Source organism: Rhinoderma darwinii, chromosome 1 (genome assembly GCF_050947455.1).
Source record: "Rhinoderma darwinii isolate aRhiDar2 chromosome 1, aRhiDar2.hap1, whole genome shotgun sequence".
NCBI lineage: Eukaryota > Metazoa > Chordata > Amphibia > Anura > Rhinodermatidae > Rhinoderma > Rhinoderma darwinii.
In genome coordinates this window covers 199,318,335-199,344,173 of record NC_134687.1, presented here as the reverse complement: position 1 = coordinate 199,344,173, position 25,839 = coordinate 199,318,335, and the positions used below count along the sequence as shown (strand labels likewise).

General features: G+C 40.2%; 1 long non-coding RNA gene and 1 pseudogene across 1 annotated transcript; both read left to right on the top strand.

The window, feature by feature from the left end:
• The first annotated feature begins 250 nt into the window (after positions 1–250).
• LOC142739022 (uncharacterized) lies at positions 251–9,903 on the top strand. Its single transcript, XR_012880605.1, has 3 exons — positions 251–337; positions 9,559–9,658; positions 9,826–9,903. It is a non-coding gene; the product is annotated as an uncharacterized LOC142739022 (long non-coding RNA).
• Positions 9,904–10,813: 910 nt separating this feature from the next.
• Positions 10,814–25,192, top strand: LOC142739327 (uncharacterized; annotated as a pseudogene).
• The last annotated feature ends 647 nt before the right edge of the window (positions 25,193–25,839 follow it).

Below are 25,839 nucleotides of genomic sequence, written 5' to 3'. Positions count from 1 at the left end.
TAATGTTTTTGTAAAAATATATGCTACCTTTTTTTATGACATGCTGATTTGTCTTTGATGGGAATATGTTGGTGCGACAGGACAAAAAAAAAACAATAAAAATGTATGCCATGCATGTAGGATTGCTAGCCCACCAGTCACCAGTTTGCATGTAATTGATGCCAGGAGGCTATTACCGGTATTATATTTATGTTTGTTCAATCATAGCTATAAAGTGTTCTCTATCCCCTCCATGTTATGATCACTACAAGGAAGTAACATGAAGCTAGCTCCATACGATTAGCACGTGGTTGTTCAGCTTCCTATTAGAAAGCAGACATTGCTGAAAACTGGAGAGGTGAGTAACAATATACACAAGGTATTATTAAGCCCTTCACCATACTAGACAACCAGGGAGGCAGACATAAACCCTTTTCCCTGCCCTAGACCACTAGGGATGCTGATATTAAAGAGTACCTTTCACTACCCCAGCTAAGTGCACCATGTTATAGGTGCTGCTGCACAGACCCTGGGGCACTTTGAATTACATGTCTAGCCTCCCCCGTTCTGGAGATATCGGTGCCGTTATTATTGGTGCACGAAATGTAAATTAGCCCCTGTACTGTCAGTGGGGAGTTCCTGGACATGGAAAGGCAGGGGGCGTGATAGCGCTCTGACACTGTCCAATCAGCTGCGGACTGTGTCAGAGCGGCTTCTGCTGTGTGATCTCTCTCGAAAGATCACAGATTCTTCTCATCACTGGCTGACAGGGCAAAAGACTGCAGAGAGACGCCTTAGAACAGGGGAAGACAACATTTTAAAAAAAAAATCAATGATAAGGTACTCAGTGTGCCATGCAAATATAAAATCATATAACACAATCTGTTATGTATTTGACAAACTAATTAATCAGTTAATTTAACTTATATTTCAGTGTGAGCCTTGTCCCTGACTTTCTTTAGAAAGATGATCCATCTGTGGTGTATACGAGGTTACTGAACAGCAGCTTTGGGGGGAAAGGTGACCATTGAGACCACGGCTACTAAATACCAATTTGGGGGCGCTGCACACAAGAGAGAGCGACTACTGAACTCCGTCTTGAGGGGGCACATAGGATAGATTGTGGATACTGAAAATCAGCTGGAGAGGGTCACATAGGAGAATCCATCTTTTCGGTGCTGATCACCAGGAGAGAGCAGTGCTTCACTATGCGCCTGGCGATGCTGAACACATGGAGAGAGAGCAATGCTGCACTGTGTGCTTGCCAAGTGATGAGCAGCGACAAATACAATGAAGCACGGCTCTCTCTTCTGGCGATCAGCGTCGCCAAATACACAACAGCGCTGGACATCGAGAGAGGGAAATGTGCCAGCTAACCACGCCCCAGGTGCCGCCTGTGACACCGGTACCACAGGTTGCTGACACCCGCCTTAGAGAAGAGTATAAAAAGAGACTACAGGGAGACCCCTGAACAAAAAGTCTGTAAAGAGAACAGCATCTGGACAAAGAAAAGGAGACTGAGACCTACACAGGAGAGTGGCTAAGGACTGCTGGGACTGTTCTCACTAATGTGTGGCAGGTGGTATCGGAGGAGAAGCCTGTGACTGTGATGTTCATGAAGTCACAAGTAGGAGGAAAAGATAGTTATACAATCACTGATGTCACATTCATGTTTTTCAATATAGATAAAAAATAAACATTTATTGTGTGGTCCCCACCAACTTCTGTAATAAAAAAAAACCTCTGATGACCAAAAGATAAAAAACAAAAACAGTTAGGATTAGGCCCCATGGGGAGCCAATGTCGTGCCCGCGAGGTGGCCTAAAAACCCCGCCGGCATGCTGATCGGTGTGGTCTTCACATTGATTGTTAATGATCGTGCAGTGTTGAAGGTAAAACTTATGTTTACCTGTAAAATAGTGCGGCCATTAATAAATAGACCCTTATGGCAGCTCAATATTTCAGACAAACAGCAGTTTTAGGCCTCATGCACACGAACGTGCTTTTGCGGCCGCAATTCCCCCGAAAATACACGGGAGAATTGCGGCCCCATTCATTCCTATGGGGCCATGCACAATGGAAAAATTGCTGTTTTCTGTTAATCCTGACTTAAAAAAAATGTGATAAAAAGTGATCAAAAAGTCGCATCTACTCTCAAATGGTACCAATAAAAACTACAAGTCATCCCGCAAAAAAAAAAAAGCCCTCATACAACTGCATCGGTGGAACAATAAAATAGTTATGCCTCTTCAAATATGAAGACGCAATAACAAATAATTTTGAAAAAAAAATTTTTTTTTACTGTGTAAGTAGTAAAACATACAAAATCTATACAAATTTGGTATCTTTGCAATCGTAAAAGCCCGTTGAATAAATTTATTGTGTTATTTATACCACACGGTAAACGACGTAGATTTAGGGCGCAAAAAAAGAGTGGTGAAATTTCATGTTTTCTTCTATCCCCCCAAAAAAAGTTAATAAAAGTTAATGAATAAATTATATGTACCCCAAAATGATGCTAATAAAAAGTACAACTTGTCCCGCAAAAAACAAGACCTTATATAGCTATGTCGACGCAAAAATAAAAAAGTTATAGCTCTTCGAATGTGACGATGGAAAAACGTAAAAAATAGCTTGGTCATTAGGGCCCAGAATGCAAGCAGGGGGAAGGGGCAGTGGCGGATTAAGAAGACCATGGGCCCTGGGCTGTTACCCAAACTTGGGCCCCCCTTCTCCACCGCCACCCTGCTGCGCCGTAACTATTGCTAACACTACCTTTTTGCACAAGCATTAACAAATGGGTGTTATGATTCCCCTTTCACAGGGATGTGTCCCTACATACTGACAGTATCACACTGTGCAGGGACACAGCGCCAACCCCCCATGTAGACAGGGCCACACACACACCCCCTGTAGATAAAGCCACACACACACACACCCCTGTAGATAAAGCCACACACACACACACACACACACACCCCTGTAGAGAAAGCCACACACACACCCCTGTAGAGAAAGCCACACACACCCCCCTGTAGATAAAGCCACACACACACCCCCTGTAGATAAAGCCCCACACACACACCCCCCTGTAGATAAAGCTACACACACACACACACACACCCCTGTAGATAGAGCGCCACACACACCCCTGTAGAGAACGTCTCACACACACCCCCCTGTAGATAAAGCCACACACACACACACACACCCCGGTAGATAGAGCGCCACACACACACACACCCCTGTAGAGAACGTCACACAGCCCCCTATAGATAGCATCACACAGCCCTCTATAGATAGCATCACACAGCCCCCTATAGATAGAGCCACACAGCACTCCCCCTTGTATATAGTGCCACACAGCGCTCCCCCCCCCCCTTGTATATAGTGCTACACAGCGCTCCCCCCCCCCCCTTGTATATAGTGCTACACAGCGTCGCTGCAGCCCTGGGATGACATTTTATCCCATGTGAACGCTGCAGTCTGTGATTGGCTGCAGCGGTCACATGGGGTGAAACGTCATCCCAGGAGGCCGGCCCGGATGAAGAAACAGAATTCTGGGCAAGTATAAGATTTTTATTTTTTCTAAATTGCGTTTTTACATAACATCTGCTATCTGTTGCGGGTTTTACCTCCAGATTGAATTAAATGGGGAAAACCTGAAACAAATGAGCAGTGTTTACGCAAATACAATTGACATGCTGCGGAATAAAAAACCGCACCACAGGTCAATTTCTGAGCTTTTTTTTTCCCCACTTATCATTTACGCAGCATGTGGATGAGAATTGTTCACATCTAATCTACTCTGCTGCTACTGTATTAGGGCATGTCCACACTTAACGAAATTGCTGCGTATTTTACGCCCGGAAAATACGCAGGAATACAGCAGCAGCAAAGTGGCTGAGATTTACCAAATCTCATCCAGACGCTCTGTAAAATTTCCGACCAGACATTTTGTCCTGCGGTGCGTATTTCTCGTACTGCAGCATGTCAATTCCTGCTGCGGAAAGTGACTTAATTGCTGCGTTTTTTCAGAGGAGACGTCACCATCCCCCAACATTGAGAAAAACGCAGCAAAATACGCACCATTTTCTGCAGCAAAAATGCAGGAAATTGTGATTTTTTTCTGTAGCGGAATTTCTGCTGAAATATATATAATACATATATATATATATATATATATATATATATATATACATACACACACTATACATATGTATGTATATATACACTCTATCTCTATCTCTATCACAGACACACAAAGTACACAAAGTACGCACATTATGCACAAAGTACGCACATTATGCACAAAGTACGCACATTATACACAAAGTAGGCACATTATACACAAAGTACGCACATTATACACAAAGTACACAAAGTACGCACATTATACACAAAGCACAAACATTATACACAAAGCACGCACATTATGCACAAAGTACGCACATTATGCACAAAGTACGCACATTATGCACAAGGTATGCACATTATACACAAAGTACGCACATTATGCACAAAGTAGGCACATTATGCACAAAGTAGGCACATTATGCACAAAGTACGCACATTATATACAAAGTACGCACATTATATACAAAGTACGCACATTATGCACAAAGTACGCACATTGTACACAAAGTACGCACATTATACATAAAGTACGCACGTTATACACAAAGTACGCACGTTATGCACAAAGTACGCACGTTATGCACAAAGTACGCACGTTATGCACAAAGTACGCACGTTATGCACAAAGTACGCACGTTATACACAAAGTACGCACATTATACACAAAGTACACAAAGTATGCACATTATGCACAAAGTACGCACATTATGCACAAAGTACGCACGTTATGCATAAAGTAGGCACGTTATGCACAAGGTACGCACGTTATGCACAAGGTACGCACGTTATACACAAAGTACGCACATTATACACAAAGTACACAAAGTATGCACATTATGCACAAAGTAGGCACATTATGCACAAAGTAGGCACATTATGCACAAAGTACGCACATTATGCACAAAGTACGCACATTATGCACAAAGTATGCACATTATACACAAAGTACGCACGTTATGCACAAAGTACGCACGTTATGCACAAAGTACGCACGTTATGCACAAAGTACGCACGTTATGCACAAAGTACGCACGTTATACACAAAGAACACAAAGTATGCACATTATGCACAAAGTACGCACATTATGCACAAAGTACGCACATTATGCACAAAGTACGCACATTATGCACAAAGTACGCACATTATGCACAAAGTATGCACATTATACACAAAGTATGCACAAAGTACGCACATTATACACAAAGTACGCACATTATACACAAAATACGCACATTATACACAAAGTACGCACATTATGCACAAAGTACGCACATTATGCACAAAGTACGCACATTATGCACAAAGTACACACATTATACATAAAGTACACACATTATACATAAAGTACACACATTATACACAAAGTACACAAAGTATGCACAAAGTAGGCACATTATGCACAAAGTAGGCACATTATGCACAAAGTAGGCACATTATGCACAAAGTAGGCACATTATGCACAAAGTAGGCACATTATGCACAAAGTAGGCACATTATGCACAAACTAAGCACATTATGCACAAAGTAGGCACATTATGGACAAAGTACGCACATTATGCACAAATTACGCACATTATGCACAAAGTACGCAAAGTACGCACATTATACACAAAGTACGCACATTATGCACAAAAGTATATTATACACAAAGTATGCACATTATATACAAAGTACGCACATTATATACAAAGTACGCACATTATGCACAAAGTACGCACATTGTACACAAAGTACGCACATTATACATAAAGTACGCACGTTATACACAAAGTACGCACGTTATGCACAAAGTACGCACGGTATGCACAAAGTACGCACGTTATGCACAAAGTACGCACGTTATACACAAAGTACGCACATTATACACAAAGTACACAAAGTATGCACATTATGCACAAAGTACGCACATTATGCACAAAGTACGCACGTTATGCATAAACTAGGCACGTTATGCACAAGGTACGCACGTTATGCACAAGGTACGCACGTTATACACAAAGTACGCACATTATACACAAAGTACACAAAGTATGCACATTATGCACAAAGTAGGCACATTATGCACAAAGTAGGCACATTATGCACAAAGTACGCACATTATGCACAAAGTACGCACATTATGCACAAAGTATGCACATTATACACAAAGTACGCACGTTATGCACAAAGTACGCACGTTATGCACAAAGTACGCACGTTATGCACAAAGTACGCACGTTATACACAAAGAACACAAAGTATGCACATTATGCACAAAGTACGCACATTATGCACAAAGTACGCACATTATGCACAAAGTACGCACATTATGCACAAAGTATGCACATTATACACAAAGTATGCACAAAGTACGCACATTATACACAAAGTACGCACATTATACACAAAATACGCACATTATACACAAAGTACGCACATTATGCACAAAGTACGCACATTATGCACAAAGTACGCACATTATGCACAAAGTACACACATTATACATAAAGTACACACATTATACATAAAGTACACACATTATACACAAAGTACACAAAGTATGCACAAAGTAGGCACATTATGCACAAAGTAGGCACATTATGCACAAAGTAGGCACATTATGCACAAAGTAGGCACATTATGCACAAAGTAGGCACATTATGCACAAAGTAGGCACATTATGCACAAAGTAGGCACATTATGCACAAACTAAGCACATTATGCACAAAGTAGGCACATTATGGACAAAGTACGCACATTATGCACAAATTACGCACATTATGCACAAAGTACGCAAAGTACGCACATTATACACAAAGTACGCACATTATGCACAAAAGTATATTATACACAAAGTATGCACATTAGACAAAGTGCACAAAGTATGCACATTAGACAAAGTACACAAAGTATGCACATTAGACACAAAGTATGCACATTATACACAAAGTATGCACATTATACACAAAGTACACACGAGTATGCACATTATACACAAAGTACACACGAGTATGCACATTATACACAAAGTACACACGAGTATGCAAACTATACACAAAGTACACACGAGTATGCACATTATACACAAAGTACACATGAATATGCACATTATACACAAAGTATGCACATTATACACAAAGTACACAAAGTATGCACATTATACACAAAGTACACACGTTATGCACAAAGTACGCACGTTATGCACAAAGTACGCACGTTATACACAAAGAACACAAAGTATGCACATTATGCACAAAGTACGCACATTATGCACAAAGTACGCACATTATGCACAAAGTACGCACATTATGCACAAAGTACGCACATTATGCACAAAGTATGCACATTATACACAAAATACGCACATTATACACAAAGTACGCACATTATGCACAAAGTACGCACATTATGCACAAAGTACGCACATTATGCACAAAGTACGCACATTATGCACAAAGTACACACATTATACATAAAGTACACACATTATACACAAAGTACACAAAGTATGCACAAAGTAGGCACATTATGCACAAAGTAGGCACATTATGCACAAAGTAGGCACATTATGCACAAAGTATGCACATTATGCACAAATTACGCACATTATGCACAAAGTACACAAAGTATGCACATTATACACAAAGTACGCACAGTATGCACAAAGTACGCACATTATGCACAAAGTACGCACATTATACACAAAGTACGCACATTATACACAAAGTACGCACATTATACACAAAGTACGCACATTATGCACAAAGTACGCACATTATGCACAAAGTACGCACATTATGCACAAAGTACACAAAGTATGCACAAAGTACGCACATTATGCACAAAGTACGCACATTATGCACAAAGTACGCACATTATGCACAAAGTAGGCACATTATGCACAAAGTAGGCACATTATGCACAAAGTAGGCACATTATGCACAAAGTAGGCACATTATGCACATTATGCACAAAGTAGTCACATTATGCACAAAGTAGGCACATTATGCACAAAGTACACACATTATACACAAAGTAGGCACATTATGCACAAAGTAGGCACATTATGCACAAACTAAGCACATTATGCACAAAGTAGGCACATTATGGACAAAGTACGCACATTATACACAAAGTAGGCACATTATGCACAAAGTAGGCACATTATGCACAAACTAAGCACATTATGCACAAAGTAGGCACATTATGGACAAAGTACGCACATTATGCACAAATTACGCACATTATGCACAAAGTACGCAAAGTACGCACATTATACACAAAGTACGCACATTATGCAGAAAGTACGCACATTATGCACAAAAGTATATTATACACAAAGTATGCACATTAGACAAAGTGCACAAAGTATGCACATTAGACAAAGTACACAAAGTATGCACATTAGACACAAAGTATGCACATTATACACAAAGTATGCACATTATACACAAAGTACACACGAGTATGCACATTATACACAAAGTACACACGAGTATGCACACTATACACAAAGTACACACGAGTATGCACATTATACACAAAGTACACATGAATATGCACATTATACACAAAGTATGCACATTATACACAAAGTACACAAAGTATGCACATTATACACAAAGTACACACGAGTATGCACATTATACACAAAGTACACACGAGTATGCACATTATATACAAAGTACACACGAGTATGCACATTATACACAAAGTACACATGAATATGCACATTATACACAAAGTACACATGAATATGCACATTAAACACATTGTAAACACACATGCACTTACCTTTTATGTAGGAGATTTGTGAGTCTTCACTGCAGCTCTTTTCCTGCTCACAGCACGACACAGAGCCCGCCGACAGTCTCCCCTCCCCCATGTCCTGACAGCTAGCAGCAGCAGGAAAGGTGTGTAGAGCAGGGAAGGGGGGCTGGAGGGGTAGCTTCTAAAGCAGCAGAGACCACGGCTGCTAAGTAGCAGCGAAGCTCCCCTCGTCTCATGACAGGTGCGGTCCTGGCACCGGAGCTCCCTCCGGTGCTAGCGACGCAACTGGGTATGAGGGGGTTCGGGCGGTCATGGGCCCCCTGGGAGCCTTGGGCCCCAGGCAGCCGCCCGAACCGCCCTAATGATAATCTGCCACTGGGAAGGGGTCACAACATTATGCATAGTTTGTAAACAAGAGGTACTAGGAGGCAATGCGCAGAATCAATAAGGTAAGTTTGTTAAAAAAAAAATGTTTGTTTTAACATTTTTAGCATAAAAAAATATTTTAGGTAAACTTAGCTAGCAGAAATAGGAAACTGATTTGCTGAGACAACAGATAAAGAGCTTGACTTGTAATCTTCCTTCAAAGCAAACATTTTCTGACTAGTAATTACCTATAATATAAGATGTACCGTAGACTCTAAACATATTTGATGAATGCTTTTATTGTCTTGTTCCTAAAATCTTGATAGTAAACGTCTCTCGGGTACCTATGATTGGTCCTGTTCACATCAAACACCTGTTAAATACTCAAATCATCCAAAGACTGAAGTGATTCACATACACATTAAGGTAATGTTCCAGATTTTATTTGTATCTGATCTATTTCTGGATGTAAATCTCTTCATTGCACATTATACTTCGATTTTGTACATTTCTTGGACCCCTGTTTGAAGTGGTCACAAGAAGTTCTATCACACATATAATATCCATTCTCTTCATTCTACATTCTGGTTTAGGTCCCATCATCAAGAGGAATGAGAACATCTCCCAAGAAATGATGCAGCTTCAGGAAAGAAAGCCAAGCGGAAAAGAGCAAGAAAGATTGTAAGTTACCGTATGTGTTGAAGAAGAAAGCTTGGGCATTTTGCACTTGGAAATATTCTTTCCCCAAAAAAAATTAGTAATTTATTATTACATACATAACATAACCATTGTGTAGTTTATGTGTATTTTTTAGAGCTGGTATTACTCTATACTGATATTAGTTCTTTTTGGGTGCCAATTGAATGTAATTTTTTACATTTCAATCTATCGGTTATGTAGAAATGCCTAAAATAACAAAACTAAGTTACTATTTGTTGTCACAACAATATGAATAGTGCGTTTCCAGAACACTGTCTTGTGTTTGTGCATTTAGAGTTTCTCCAGAATGTCCTGTCTTTTATTTGAGATATAGAATTGGCTTTATAATTTGTTAGGATGGCATTAGGGATTATTAGTTCTGCATTTTCAAAGCACAATAATCCCAAATGGATTTAGGATATATAGAACATTGGGCAATGAGAACTTTCCTTGCCTGCTGACTTTTCATTGATTTACTTATATTCTTACATATGATATCACAAGAATGCACTTTATGATCAAATGTGGTGCTAAGGGAAGCAAATGGATCAGAGACAGATGAAGTTCTGACTACACTCCTGGATACTTGTGTGTGTCATCTAGTATCTTAACATCTGTCTTCGAAAAAAAAAAAAAAAGTGTTCTAGATTTTTTTTGCATTTTCAGAAAGCAATTTGGAAAATTGTGTATTATTCTGACAAGTGATTCTGTCAAGCAGAATAATTATTTGTAAATTGTTGGTTTATGATGGAGCCATCTGTATTCATTATTCATGGCAATAAAACATTCCCCACTTTCTTCCTGATTAGACCATACACATATGCATAAACTCAGAAATCAACTTCAACATCAGTTATTTTATCTGGTCTCATTTTGTTCCAGCGGTTACCAAAAGATGATGTTGTTTCTTCTGTTCCTATGTCCTTTTCAACCCTCTGCTACTATTCCTGTAAGTCATTTAAGATTGTATTTACTGTTATCAAGCACAACTGATAAGCCTTTCTAGGGATCTATACAATAACCCAATGTATTCTTCCAGATCCAATTTCCATCCAGAGGAAGTAATAGTGAGGAGGTAAGAATTTTCCATCCAGCAGGTCAGAGCAAATTTTATAATCACTATATCATCTTGTAGAATCCAAAAATCAGGCAGCACTCTAATGTATAAGCAAAGTAGAAAAAGGTGCTTTATTGGTCCATATACACACGACGTTTCAGCTCAACACAGGAGAAAGGCTCCTGTGTTGAGCTGAAACGTCGTGTGTATATGGACCAATAAAGCACCTTTTTCTACTTTGCTTATACCTTGGAGTGCTGCCTGATTTTTGGATTCTACTACAGCAGGTCTGTTAGCACCCACCTACGATTTACAAGGCTGTGCGGCTGACATTGTATTTGGACTTTATATCATCTTGTATATACAATTTAAATACAGGTCAATCCTTAGATTTTCTTAAATTGCGTTGTTATACAATTTGTCATGATAAAAACTCAATACAAACTGGAGCCATCCAGTAAAAAAAAGTGTACATTAAACACATACAATATTTTACCTTGGGAGTCTATGGGCGACGGATAGCAGACAGATGGTGGAGTAATACTCTTTTTTACATGTTTGTTTAACATCTCGCGCCATGCATCTCGGGATATGTCGGGTTTTTAGAGATAAGTTAAGGGAGGACACATCTCAATAACATGCAATATTTATTATGTACAGGGAGCGCCTTATGGACGATATAACTATCCCAACATACAGGTAAGAGAAAACACTATATATAACATGCTGTAAGATTAGCTATATCTCTTACTACTAATTATCATTTTATAGATCTCATTCTGGTCCTATTTATGGATTTGGCCTACCACATTACTCACAGATGATCCAACTGCAACAAGCATTATCCCAGCAACCCTTTCCATGGCAGCCACGGGGCAAAGCCCAGAGCCAGCAGAATAATCGGGAGACCATTGCCGCTCAAATGCCAATATTCCAGATCAAACCACAGCACCAATCTAATCCAGCACAACAGCCACAACATGTAACAAAACAGCCACTTCAGCTACCCCTGCTATCAATCCACAGACACCTCCGGTAAGTCTGGAAAGAGAAGTCTTGTTTGTAAAATGAGTAAAGTCTTTTGGGTATTGAACAATGACGCATTTTCCACCTCCAGAATGTCCTATTATTGCATATTTAGCACGCTTTCTGATTTCTCATGTAGTATAGGACATAAAACGCACACAAAACATCATAACAAAGTGCAATAGTAAGGGGCATCGTTAAAGATTGTTCTTTAGCTTAATATTTCAAACGATTTGTACCATTAGAATATGATCAGGGCTGGATTTACCAATATGTACAGTAGACTTGTGGCAATAGGTGGCCAAGAGGGAGGACTGCTTGCTAAAGGGAAATCCATATGTAAATAATTTGTATTTATATTTTAATGGGTGACATCCATGGTTGAAATACATGGCCAAATTTGTAGCGAAATGCAGAAGAAAATAGGAATGCAACACATGTGGACTTCATTGAGGATTTTAGTGCTGATTTTCAGGCTAGTTCCACAGCGTATTTTATAGTTTAATTTCTTTACTGAATGATCAAACATCTATCAAATATAATCTCAATTCCAGAAGTGTAGACCTTTGAAGTTTCCCAGGTAGAAATCAGAAGTGCTGGAGTGGATAAATAAGTTCATGAGGAAACATTCTCTACAATGTACAGAAAAAATGGATGTGTTACAAAAAGTTCGCTCACCATATTTCCACTGCGTTTCCAATGCGTTATTTGGTGCAAGTTGATGTAAATATATCCAATTGCTGCAGGTGCTTGTAGATAATCCCAATAAAGTCCTGTGTCGACAGCAGGTAATCAAGGCAATAGAGGTGTATGTTGAAGGTATATCCAGCACTCGATACAAAAGTTATAAGGTTTATTAAGTCATGTGAAAACAAAGAGATTAAAACAAAAAACCCGGGACCACGCTTACGCGTTTCATACCAGTGAGGTCCTTAATCATAGCTTGCTGTTTTAAGAGTGAATTCACATATATATAGTGAGTATCATGAGTCAGGTGACTTCCTGTAGGTGGTCCTTAAAAATTAACAATTTTATGCATATAGTCAGTTAAATAGCGTAACATCATGTCTTATTCATAATAAAGCATTTTACAAATCATCTTTACTGGAGTAATGTCAGACCGATATTATAGTTTTCAACTATGAATTTTTTTTTGCCCAAAATGAGAAAACATATTTTAGATTACTGGAAAGAACTAGGTATATAGAATAGTTACTTAAAGAGGCTCTGTCACCAGATTTTGCTATTGCAGCAGATAGGCGCTGCAATGTAGATTACAGTAACGTTTTTATTTTTAAAAAACGAGCATTTTTGGCCAAGTTATGACCATTTTTGTAGTTATGCAAATGAGGCTTGCAAAAGTCCAAGTGGGTGTGTTTAAAAGTAAAAGTCCAAGTGGGCGTGTATTATGTGCGTACATCGGGGCGTTTTTAATACTTTTACTAGCTGGGCGCTCTGAAGAGAAGTAACATCCTCTTCTCTTCAGAACGCCCAGCTTCTGACAGTGCAGACCTGTGACGTCACTCACAGGTCCTGCATCGTGACGGCCACATCGGCACCAGAGGCTACAGTTGATTCTGCAGCAGCATCAGCGTTTGCAGGTAAGTCGATCTTACCTGCAAACGCTGATGCTGCTGCAGAATCAACTGTAGCCTCTGGTGCCGATGTGGCCGTCACGATGCAGGACCTGTGAGTGACGTCACAGGTCTGCACTGTCAGAAGCTGGGCGTTCTGAAGAGAAGAGGATGTTACTTCTCTTCAGAGCGCCCAGCTAGTGAAAGTATTAAAAACGCCCCGATGTACGCACATAATACACGCCCACTTGGACTTTTACTTTTAAACACACCCACTTGGACTTTTGCAAGCCTCATTTGCATAACTACAAAAATGGTCATAACTTGGCCAAAAATGCTCGTTTTTTAAAAATAAAAACGTTACTGTAATCTACATTGCAGCGCCTATCTGCTGCAATAGCAGATAGGGGTTGCAAAATCTGGTGACAGAGCCTCTTTAAGTAACTATTCTATATACCTAGTTCTTTCCAGTAATCTAAAATATGTTTTCTCATTTTGGGCAAAAAAAAATTCATAGTTGAAAACTATAATATCGGTCTGACATTACTCCAGTAAAGATGATTTGTAAAATGCTTTATTATGAATAAGACATGATGTTACGCTATTTAACTGAATATATGCATAAAATTGTTAATTTTTAAGGACCACCTACAGGAAGTCACCTGACTCATGATACTCACTATATATATGTGAATTCACTCTTAAAACAGCAAGCTATGATTAAGGACCTCACTGGTATGAAACGCGTAAGCGTGGTCCCGGGTTTTTTGTTTTAATCTCTTTGTTTTCACATGACTTAATAAACCTTATAACTTTTGTATCGAGTGCTGGATATACCTTCAACATACACCTCTATTGCCTTGATTACCTGCTGTCGACACAGGACTTTATTGGGATTATCTACAAGCACCTGCAGCAATTGGATATATTTACATCAACTTGCACCAAATAACGCATTGGAAACGCAGTGGAAATATGGTGAGCGAACTTTTTGGAACACATCCATTTTTTCTGTACATTGTAGAGAATGTTTCCTCATGAACTTATTTATCCACTCCAGCACTTCTGATTTCTACCTGGGAAACTTCAAAGGTCTACACTTCTGGAATTGAGATTATATTTGATAGATGTTTGATCATTCAGTAAAGAAATTAAACTATAAAATACGCTGTGGAACTAGCCTGAAAATCAGCACTAAAATCCTCAATGAAGTCCACATGTGTTGCATTCCTATTTTCTTCTGCATTTCGCTACAAATTTGGCCATGTATTTCAACCATGGATGTCACCCATTAAAATATAAATACAAATTATTTACATATGGATTTCCCTTTAGCAAGCAGTCCTCCCCCTTGGCCACCTATTGCCACAAGTCTACTGTACATATTGGTAAATCCAGCCCTGATCATATTCTAATGGTACAAATCGTTTGAAATATTAAGCTAAAGAACAAAGAATCAACTGTAGCCTCTGGTGCCGATGTGGCCGTCACGATGCAGGACCTGTGAGTGACGTCACAGGTCTGCACTGTCAGAAGCTGGGCGTTCTGAAGAGAAGAGGATGTTACTTCTCTTCAGAGCGCCCAGCTAGTAAAAGTATTAAAAACGCCCCGATGTACGCACATAATACACGCCCACTTGGACTTTTACTTTTAAACACACCCACTTGGACTTTTGCAAGCCTCATTTGCATAACTACAAAAATGGTCATAACTTGGCCAAAAATGCTCGTTTTTTAAAAATAAAAACGTTACTGTAATCTACATTGCAGCGCCTATCTGCTGCAATAGCAGATAGGGGTTGCAAAATCTGGTGACAGAGCCTCTTTAATATTCAGGTGTGTTAAATATTCTGACATGATCCAGGAGGGGCAACTAACACGTAGCGCACATGTCTCATTGGAAAAGGATAGTTCATTAGAATAGAAGTGATTAAATTTGCATATTTACTAGTAAATTCTAAAGTGTTAGTTGCCCCTCCTGGATCATGTCAGAATATTTAACACACCTGAATATTAAGTAACTATTCTATATACCTAGTTCTTTCCAGTAATCTAAAATATGTTTTCTCATTTTGGGCAAAAAAAAATTCATAGTTGAAAACTATAATATCGGTCTGACATTACTCCAGTAAAGATGATTTGTAAAATGCTTTATTATGAATAAGACATGATGTTACGCTATTTAACTGACTATATGCATGAAATAGTTAATTTTTAAGGCCCACCTACAGGAAGTCACCTGACTCATGATACTCACTATATATATGTGAATTCACTTGTAAAACAGCAAGCTATGATTAAGGACCTCACTGGTCTGAAACGCGTAAGCGTGGTCCCGGGATTTTTGTTTTAATCTCTTTGTTTTAACATGACCTAATAAACCTTATAACTTTTATACCGAGTGCTGGATATACCTTCAACATACACCTCTATTGCCCATTCTCTACAATTGCCTTGAAGATTCTAAATTTAATGAGGGTGTATTAAGAGGACTAGCATAACTTAAAGAGTTGTTTGGTTTGGAAAACTAATTTTCAAATATCGAATCAGTAAATTCTGAGTTAATAGAGCGGGATATCCGGTTCAGTATTCTCATCTATTAGCCACACGACTGACCTGGTACATCTGTCTAGTACATGAACAGCTCATTGATTTCAATGGGTATTATGTCATGTTTAATTTCCCTTATGGTGATGCTTCAGGATAATTGAAGCCGTCATTTTTGGTGAATCCTTCACAAAAAGCGTTTTTTTTTTTAAAGTGTAAAACATCTTTAAAGGGTAACTAAACTTTAAAAAAACTTTTGACATGTCATAGTGACATGTCAGAAGTTTTGATCGGTGGGGGTCCGAGCACTGAGACCGCCACTGAAAGCTAAAACGAAGAAGCAGAACTGCTCGGGTGAGCCGCTTCATGTCTGATCAGCTTTTCAGTTGGTGTTCAGGCTCATAGACTTTCTATTGAGCCTGTACATCAATTGCACGGCATTCCAAGAAAAGCCGATCAAAAACAAAGCGGCTCAGTGCTCACCCGAGTGTTTCTCCTGCTTTGTTTTAGCGATCAGTGGGGTTCTCAGTGCTCAAAACCCCACCGATCAAAACTTCTGACATGTCACTATGACATGTCAGAAGTTTTTGGAAAGTTTAGTTACCATTTAAGTTTATTAACAATATGAAAACTGGTGTAGGGCTTCACTTGGAGATTGTGGTGGCCCGTTTTAAAAATGACATATTGACCACTAAAATGTATAACTTGTTTCCTTTTACTAATAAAACAAACATTTTATTCAGCTTATACTTTTTTCTCCAGATGCTTCTACCATTTGGAAATCCAATAAACCTATTCTGGACACAGGTAGGCAACAACTCTGTTGAAAGAAGAATCTGTAAAAAAATTCCTTTTATTTCTTCCTACACTAATATTGCTTATCTGCTATTGGGCATGGACGTTTTCTATTAACATAATTGTTAGTATTATATGGTAAACTACACTTATAAGTGTATTCAGGGCTGCCTCCAGGTTTATGTGGGCCCTTGGGTGTCACAGACTTAGTAGGCCCCTTTGCGGGGGAACTCACGGCGGCAGTAAAATAGCAGAAAACTTCACTTTGTGCCCCAATACAGATGTCAGGCCCTGTTTATGCCCCCATATAGAAGTTAGGCCCCCAGTTTATACTCCCATAAATTAAGTGCGCTCTGTAGATAGTGCCACACAGCCCCCTCTCAGGTAGTGCCATACAGCCCCCCCTCCGAGGTAGTGCCACACAGCCCCCTCCTCCCAGGTAGTGCCACACAGCCTCCCTCCCTCGTAGTGCCAACAAGCCCCCACCTTCCAGGTAGTGCCACACAGCCCCTCCTCCCAGGTGGTGCCACACAGCCCCCTCCTCATAGGTAGTGCCACACAGCCCCCTCCCTGGTAGTGCCACACAGCTACCCTCCCTGTAAGTAGTGCCTTTGGGGTTCCGTCTAGGAGTGAAATCCCCAGCCAGAGCATTGCCCACGCTCCGGCTGGGGATTCCATATATGGACAGTGATGTCATGGGCTTCCCCAGAGACATAGTCACGGAGCAGAGCCGCTTCTAGCACTCTTCCTGGGACTCCTCCTCTCCTCTTGACATCGTTGTCCATATATGGACAGTGATGTCAGGGAATTCCCCAGAGGTGTAGTCCCAGAGCAGAGCCACTAGCGCTTTGCTTGAGACTCCTTCTCTCCTTCAGACATCTCTGTCCAAATATGGACAGTGATGCCGTGACGGCGTCAGACCCGGCTGCCGGGTGGGGTGGGCCCCCCAAGGGTAGTGGGTCCCAGAAATTGTCTGGGTTCGCCGGGTGCGGACGCCGGCCCTGAGTGTATTATTGGTATAAATAATAATTATTATTAATAATAATAATTCACAGAAATTTGTTCAAGGGCAGGATCCAGTTAGGAAAACCTACATATGTATTCAAAAAGAAGGATAGAACACCCAACAGATATATAAATAATATATTATGTATCATCAAATAACAGTAATATCAAAAAGAACAGTTACAATTGTATAAGAGATCAAGAGGGATAAGCTGGAAGCAGGCAGTCCAAAGACACAGAAAATAAGTACACCTCAACAACCATGACCAGGAAAATTAATCTGTGCATATTTATGTACATACCAGATAATACCAGTTCTAACAAATCTGGAAATATATAGTGAAACAAGAAATAATGTCCAAAGGAAAAAATGTAATATGCACAGAAACCCCCCCCCCCCCCCCACCAATGACCAAGAATATCAGGCTGGATGCATGCAGGAGGTAGCATAGAGATAACAAATTGTCCAAAAAAAATCAAATTAACATCAAAATAGGCATGCGGCCAGTCTGTGATGCCAGGTCAAAAGGATATGATAACCCATGCGGATAGAAAATACTACGCCAATGTAATGACGGGGATGGGGAGACAGACAAGTGAGCCCTAATCTACCCACCACTCAGTCCCTGCCAACTTGCAACGACCCGCCCTAGGCGACGGGGTACAACTGGGCGACGGTCCCTACGCTCAATAAGTGCATGACAGACAAACAGACAAGGGTACACAGAGCTAGGGGGAGAAAGGGGCAACACCGTGAGCAACAAGAGAAGTGAACAAGCCGAGTCAAACCAGGAGAGTACGAGGTGCCAAACGCAGAACAGGAGAGTAGTCAGCAAGCCAGGGTCAATATGAAGCAAGGACAATTGTACAAGAAGCTGCAGCAGGGCCAGGAAACCAAACGAGAAGAATCACATGCAAAGGAGGAACAGGAAAGGCAGGTATAAATAGACAGAGGGCGGGAGCTAGCTCCGTCTGGCCAGGCTGTGATAGGTTCTCCCACTCCTAAGCCTGCCACCCTGAGTGGTGGAAGATGGAGTCAGTCTCACAGACACAGAAGCAGGTGCAGACTGATTATCTATGGGCGTTAACCCCGAAGCTGTGCCTGGCAGATCCTTTACACCCAGAGTAATATAAAGAATGTATATAAGAATATGCTCTGAGTTAAACACAAGTCCGGATAAGAGTACCTTTGTCTAAAATGTCTTTGTATGCTGTAGCATTAACATTACCCTTCAATAGAAATAAGGGGCCTATTACAAACCCTGAAAAACAGTCACAGATCATCATCCTTCTTCCACCAAAATTCTACAGTAGGCACTAAACTGTACATTCGTATAGGTACCATTCTCTTGGCCTTTACCAAAGACTATCAACTGCCAGATAGTGAAACATGACTAATCTCTCCAGAGAACACATTTCCACTGCTTCAGAGTTCAGTGGGAGCGTGCTTTACACCACTCCAATCTATTTGTGGCATTGTGCATGGTGATCTTAGGCTTGTGTGCAACGGTTCAATCATGGAAACCCATTCATGAAGCTCCTGAAACACAGTACTTGTACTGATGTCACTTCCAGAGGCAGTTAGGAAATTTATAGTGAGTGATACAACAGAAGATAGGTGATTTTTACCCGCCATGCGCTTCAGCACTTGGCGGCCGCGCTCTGCCAGTTTGTGTCGTCTACCCATTCGTGGCTGAGCTGTTTTTCTTAGATGGTTCCACTTCACAATAATGACACTTACAGGTGACTGGGCCAGATCTAGCAGATCAGAAATTTCATGAACTGACTTGTGGCAAAGGTGTCATCCTATTACACAGTCATGTTTAAAGTCACTGAGCACTTCAGTACGACCCATACTACTACCAATGTTTGTCCATAGAAATTGTAAGAAGGCTACGAAGGAAAACGCACCAACAGGTTCTTTAGATGGCATGGAAAATTAGCCAGGCAGAGACAAAATTCAATTGCAGCTCAACTTAAAGGGGTTGTCCAGGCACGAGGGTGGTTTTTCATACTGATGACCTATCCACAGCAGCAGATGGCTCTGGTCACAGAATAGCGGCAGAGTTGCAGTTTTGTAGTACGGCTAATATGCAGTGCATGGAGCCATCTGCTTCTGGCACAGAATACTGCACCGCCACCGATCATATACTGATGATCTATCCTGTGGATAGGTCATCAGTATGAAAAACCGATCCATGCCCAGACAACCTGCATAAATCACATACACTTCATAGGAGGGCACAAACATTACGTCAGAAACGCCATATATACAATTCTCAAGTGGGGTTCAGGACTTTGCAGTTAGTCTCCTATGAGGCATAGGACAACTCGCAATATTTTCTTGTGCTGAGTCTACGGTAACAACTTCTACTCTGGCAGGGATCCACTTCTCCACCTGCCACTGTACAGGAGCACTCTCACTCTTTAAGTGGTCCGTAGTAGACACAGAGCCTCTGGCTCTCCATAACCCAAGTCACTCACAGCAGCCGATTCAGATCAAGATTTCTGCTAGACTTATCACCCAGTAGGAATCTTGTGGTCTGCCCTTTCATTGACGGATGCTGGCAGTACTCAATACTTTCCACAAACCTTCCACCTTTACTGCTTGTCACACTGACGATACTCTTTCCCTGCAGTGGCAGCATCTTCATCATACACATCACTCAGGCCTCTGCTCTCTCTAGTACTGTAGCCACGGTACTCGGCAGCCATCCTCAGTCGGGGAACTTGCCATTGCTCCTTCCACGACTTGCTCGCATGTCAGGCCTCCGTGGTCTCCGGCCCACAACACTCAGGCCCACTGCAGGATCAATCCTGGTCTATTTCGCAAGCCACACTTTCTCTAATCAGATACACCAGTCTTTCTAATGGTATTGTAGTATTCCACCTGTTGCCAGGTGTGAATAGCTAAAAAAAAAAGCCCTTTGTTAGGCGCTGTTCCCTTATGGTTAAAATCTTCCTCTTATATCCAGTGTTATGCATCCAAGGACATCACTGGAGGCATCCGTAGATTATATCCTTTAATTAAATTGACAAAGGCATTCATCACTTTAAATTAAAGGATCTACTATACGGATGACTCCAGTGTTGTTCTTGGATGCATACAACAGGTGGAATACTACAATACCATTGCCATTTGAATCCGGACAAACACTTTGCATCCGGACGGACCTGTGGCTTGCAGTTCCCTGGATCTCCATATTATTAGACCACGTCTATAGGGATGTCGTGCTCCTAGCATGACATCACCAGATGAGCACCATTCAATACCTCTCATTATCTGAATTTTAAACGTGGGATAATGTCCTATGTTTGCGCTGTTGTGTGCTTTTTTCTTTGAAAGTGATACTAGTCTTTCCAAGGCCTTGCGTACTGAGGCCAGCTCCTCCAGCCGTGTTTGCTCTCCTGTGCACCAGCAGGGGGAATGCACACCATACTATGGCCCCTGGTCTGCATGAGCCTCTGCAGGAGGGAGATTCCCTCTCCTGTACACTCTTTTTTTTCCAGCAGGCTGGCTGCTTCCCCTGCTCCCTTGTCTCTGAAAGAGGCTTCCATACTGCAGACACACACACACACACACACACACACACACACACGCACGCACACACACGCGCACAGCCCAGCAAGGGGAAACTGAACAGGAGCATGAGGGTTTAAAGGGGAAACACATGTGCTGCATGGGGTGGCTTTTGACTCTCCTTACAATATGACATGACTGTGCACTTGATTATATGCACCGGTTTGTAATAGCTGTGGCAGAAATATCTGAATTCAATACTTAGGAGGGGTGTCCACATACTTAAATAAACATAAGGGAATATATTATGCATTTAATTTTAGTTTTATTAATTAGATTTAAGTCTCTTTTTTTAAATGTTGTAACTATTTCTAAAAACCTTCCAGGTAAGAGGGCGACGACTATATTGAAGGCACAAAAATGCTTCCTGCATTTTCTATATAGAAAGTGCAGCAGGGTGTGTGTGTGTGTGTGTGTGTGTGTGTGTGTGTGTGTGTGTGTGTGTGTGTGTGTGTGTGTGTGTGTGTGTGTGTGTGTGCTTTATATCAGCTGCAGTGAATAGAACTTAAATGTCAATAGACTAATTTAGTGAAAATACTAATACATCGATGGAGCACAGCCTTCCAGTAAGAAAGCAGAGCGTGACTGTAGAGACATACACACAGATATAGCAGAGCCTTATCTGTGTGTATAGTTTTTCTATCTTGCCTTATCTAGGCATCCAGCAATTCAAGAGAGCAGCTATCCGTCATTAAGAAACCCACCCTCTAACGATATAGAGATAACTGCTGACCCTGGCACAGTCTACACAGCTAAGTCCTTTTACACTGGGCAATTATCAGGCAGATAAGCGTTCATAGAACACTCATTGCCGATAATTGCCCTATGTAAATACAGGGCAGCGATCAGCAGATGAACGAGCAAACGCTAGTTCATCTGCTGATTGTATCTTTAAAGAAAAATATGAAATATTATGGTTGTTGGCAGCACATCTCGCTGTGTAAATAGGGAGATGCGCTGCCGACATAATATTAATGTATGGGGACAAGCGATCGGAGTAACGAGCGCTCATCCCCATACTAGCACCTTGTGAAAGGAGCAAACGAGCGCCGATCAACGAGCATTCTTGTTGATCTGCGCTCGTTGCATCGGCCAAAATTGTCCGGTGTAATAGGGCTTTAAGTCTATTGTGTGTGTGTCCTCCAGTGGCTAGCAAGAAAACTGCAATATATGGAAAGTCATATAAGAAAAAAACACCAAACAAAAAGATATATGTTTGGAATGAAAACCTGATTTATATGTAATTTTCTGATAAAACATTCCCTTTAGGTGGAAACAGGTTACTCGAGTTAGAATAACAAACAGAATCGTACATTTTGTATTGATAAGTCATCAATTTAAGTAAAAATGAAATCAATATTTTGAATTAAAAATGCTTATACATCATTAGAAACATTTTTCTCTATTGACTAAGTCTTCAAAATGTCAAACTTTCCATAGGGGAATTATTTTGGTTTCTTTGGAGGGAGGCAACCATATAATTCTGAAGAAGCAAATGAAGATGAAGAAGCAGCAAAGGAAAAAGAACCACCAAACACAGAACCTCCAGTTACAGTCAAGCAACTCAACAATAACTGACACTAATACAACAATGGTGGACCAAGGCCTAGGAAATGCTACGGTGCAAAATGAAAGCTTAGTGGGGATAAATCCCCCAAATCCCAATCTTAGGTTAGATAGGCAAAATATGCCTTCATCAGGGAGACCATATACAGACATGTAAATTCATTACCTGGTGCACCAAGATCACCAAATCATGTTATAAGGTTACCAAACAGTATTATAAGAAACCCACAGCAGAGATATTATGCCATTAACAGAGCTCCTTTAGGAAAGGGAGAACAAGTAAACAGAGTCCATTCCCAAAACTATGTAATAAATAAAGCATCACCAATACATCTTCAGCCCTCTGAAAAAGAGAATTTCCTGGAGAAGAAACATCTCTTCATCTAGAAAAGAGTTTGAGAAGAGTAGATATCCCAGTTCATCAAAAGGATGTCCAACAATACACTGGAAATCGTAAACTCATAGACATGAATCAACAAAGGGACCATCCAAACAGAATGATGAATACTAATAATGTGCCCAATCGCAATGTTATACTAGTCTACCCACAACCTAATTCACAAGATCCTAAACAAAACATTCCTACAGGTATTTATGCAAATAACCAAAGCAGTAAAATCCAATAAAAACCAAGTGAGACAGGACAAAAAACTAATTTTCCTGTACATGGTGGTGACCCTCTAATCCAGAACAGCAATGTACCTTTAAAAAATTATGAATACTATAAACAAAGTGGAACTGTTAGGCAGTGTATGGAACAATAGACAGCATACCCCAGAGATCAGCAAAGGAGATTCTGGGCCTCTGCAAGAAACTATTTATGTAGTAAGTGCTTTTCCATCAGTTAATGATCCTCATAATAACCCAAAACAAAATCAGTGGGAAAGTCCTGCATATCAAGGAAATATACACTACTCAGCAGGTCAACGAGAAATGGATATTTATCCAGAAAGTGAGCTTTATGCAAACATTGGTCCTACGTCTAACTTAGAAAACCAACATTGGAGAGTTAATGATTTTACAACTCAAAATGAAAATATTCATCTCCTGCCATACAGTCGGATTGGTCCTTTAAGGAAAACACAAAGCCCGTTAATAGGACAAAATAGAAAATAATTTTACATAACTACAAATTAAAGATATCTACAAAGTCAAAGACAGTTTTTATTCATTTCAAAACCTGACCCTTTAAAAACCCAAGAACAACCATTTTCTACCAATAGATCTTCATATAAGTTTCAAAATGTTTCTCCAATTTCGCAGAAGCCAGACAGCACGTTGGACCATTCTCCTTTCTTTAGAGGGTTGGAAAACGATTCCCTGACCCTGAATAAAAATCTATCATACAATCCAAACAGACTATTTTACCCAGTGGAAAGCATCCAATACACACATGGTGATGAGATTCATCTGGAACAATCTAACCTAATTGATTTCTCCCCATTTCCTGAAACACAACCTTGGAGATACAATCTAGAAGACATCCCATTAGAGCCAATAGAACAAGCAAACTATGGAAGCTATCCTTCGGGATTCAGAGGACAGCCATCTAGTCAGAGAGAAATTTACTGGAATGGAGGTTCAAGACATTCTATTTGTTCTCTACCCGCTGAGGATGACTCAGGAAGAGGACTTGCCAGCTCTTTACTATATGTTTGTTGTAAGCTCAGTCATATTCAACAGGGTAGTCCTTCAGGGACTGTTGACAGCATACATGACTTCAGACTAACTTTAAAAGAGTATAATGACAGGGTCCCATATCAGGACAGAACACACAAACAATATACAAGAAATGTGATTGTATTCGGTCTTTGGAGAATCAATCAGCAAAAGCCTCCAGATTGCAATATTTGAAGTGCTAATGAAATTGCAATGGCTTCTGGGAGAGAAATCTCAGAAGGGTCACCATCTATGACAAAGGGACATGAGAAGCAAAATTTTGAAAATGTATTTCAAGTTTTTGATATTGCTCCTAAAAAAACATGTAGTGCTAGAGGAGATAATTTCTTATTACCTAATCAGGAAATGCCAAGTTCCCAAGACAAAAACGTAATCATCCAGGATGATGATACACCTCAGGGAGGAGTAGAGAAAAAGGGTCCGGGAAAATGATTGAGAATATTAACATGTCCTCAGGAAAGGCAAATGCCTGTAGCTAACATACCATCAGATTTAGCCAGAGATAAACCAAATGTATTCTCTTTGAAACATGATACATCTAATGGCGAGCAGGGTTTGAAATCACATGATGGAAATCTGTTGTTACATCAACCATCAGAGCCTTTAAGTAGTACACCTGACTGTTTAATTTTTAACAAATACGGTTTTTACAAGTTAAAGAGGAATGAGAATTTTTTTTTCCAGAAACAGCACCAATCTTGTACTTGGTCTGTGACTGGTATTGCAGCTCATCCCTATTTAAGTGAAGTGGACTAGCCACCATACCAGACACAGTCCATAGACAAAAGTGGGGCTGTTTCTGGAAGATTTTTCTAATCTCATACAACCCCTAATCTAATTTACACAAGTAAAAGAACACACAGAAAAATGCTTAGATTAGTAGTACATATGTTTTATATCTATAGGCTATAAAAATGTTATCTAGAATGTTCTGAAATTATTTCATTATGTCTGCTATTAGCAGGGGTTAAAAAAAATATACAGAATAATATAAAAATGAACAACAATGACAATGTCAGGCTGCGTATGTAAAGAAAGTGGTCCATTACCAAAAAATTTTAATATATTAAACGTGTTGT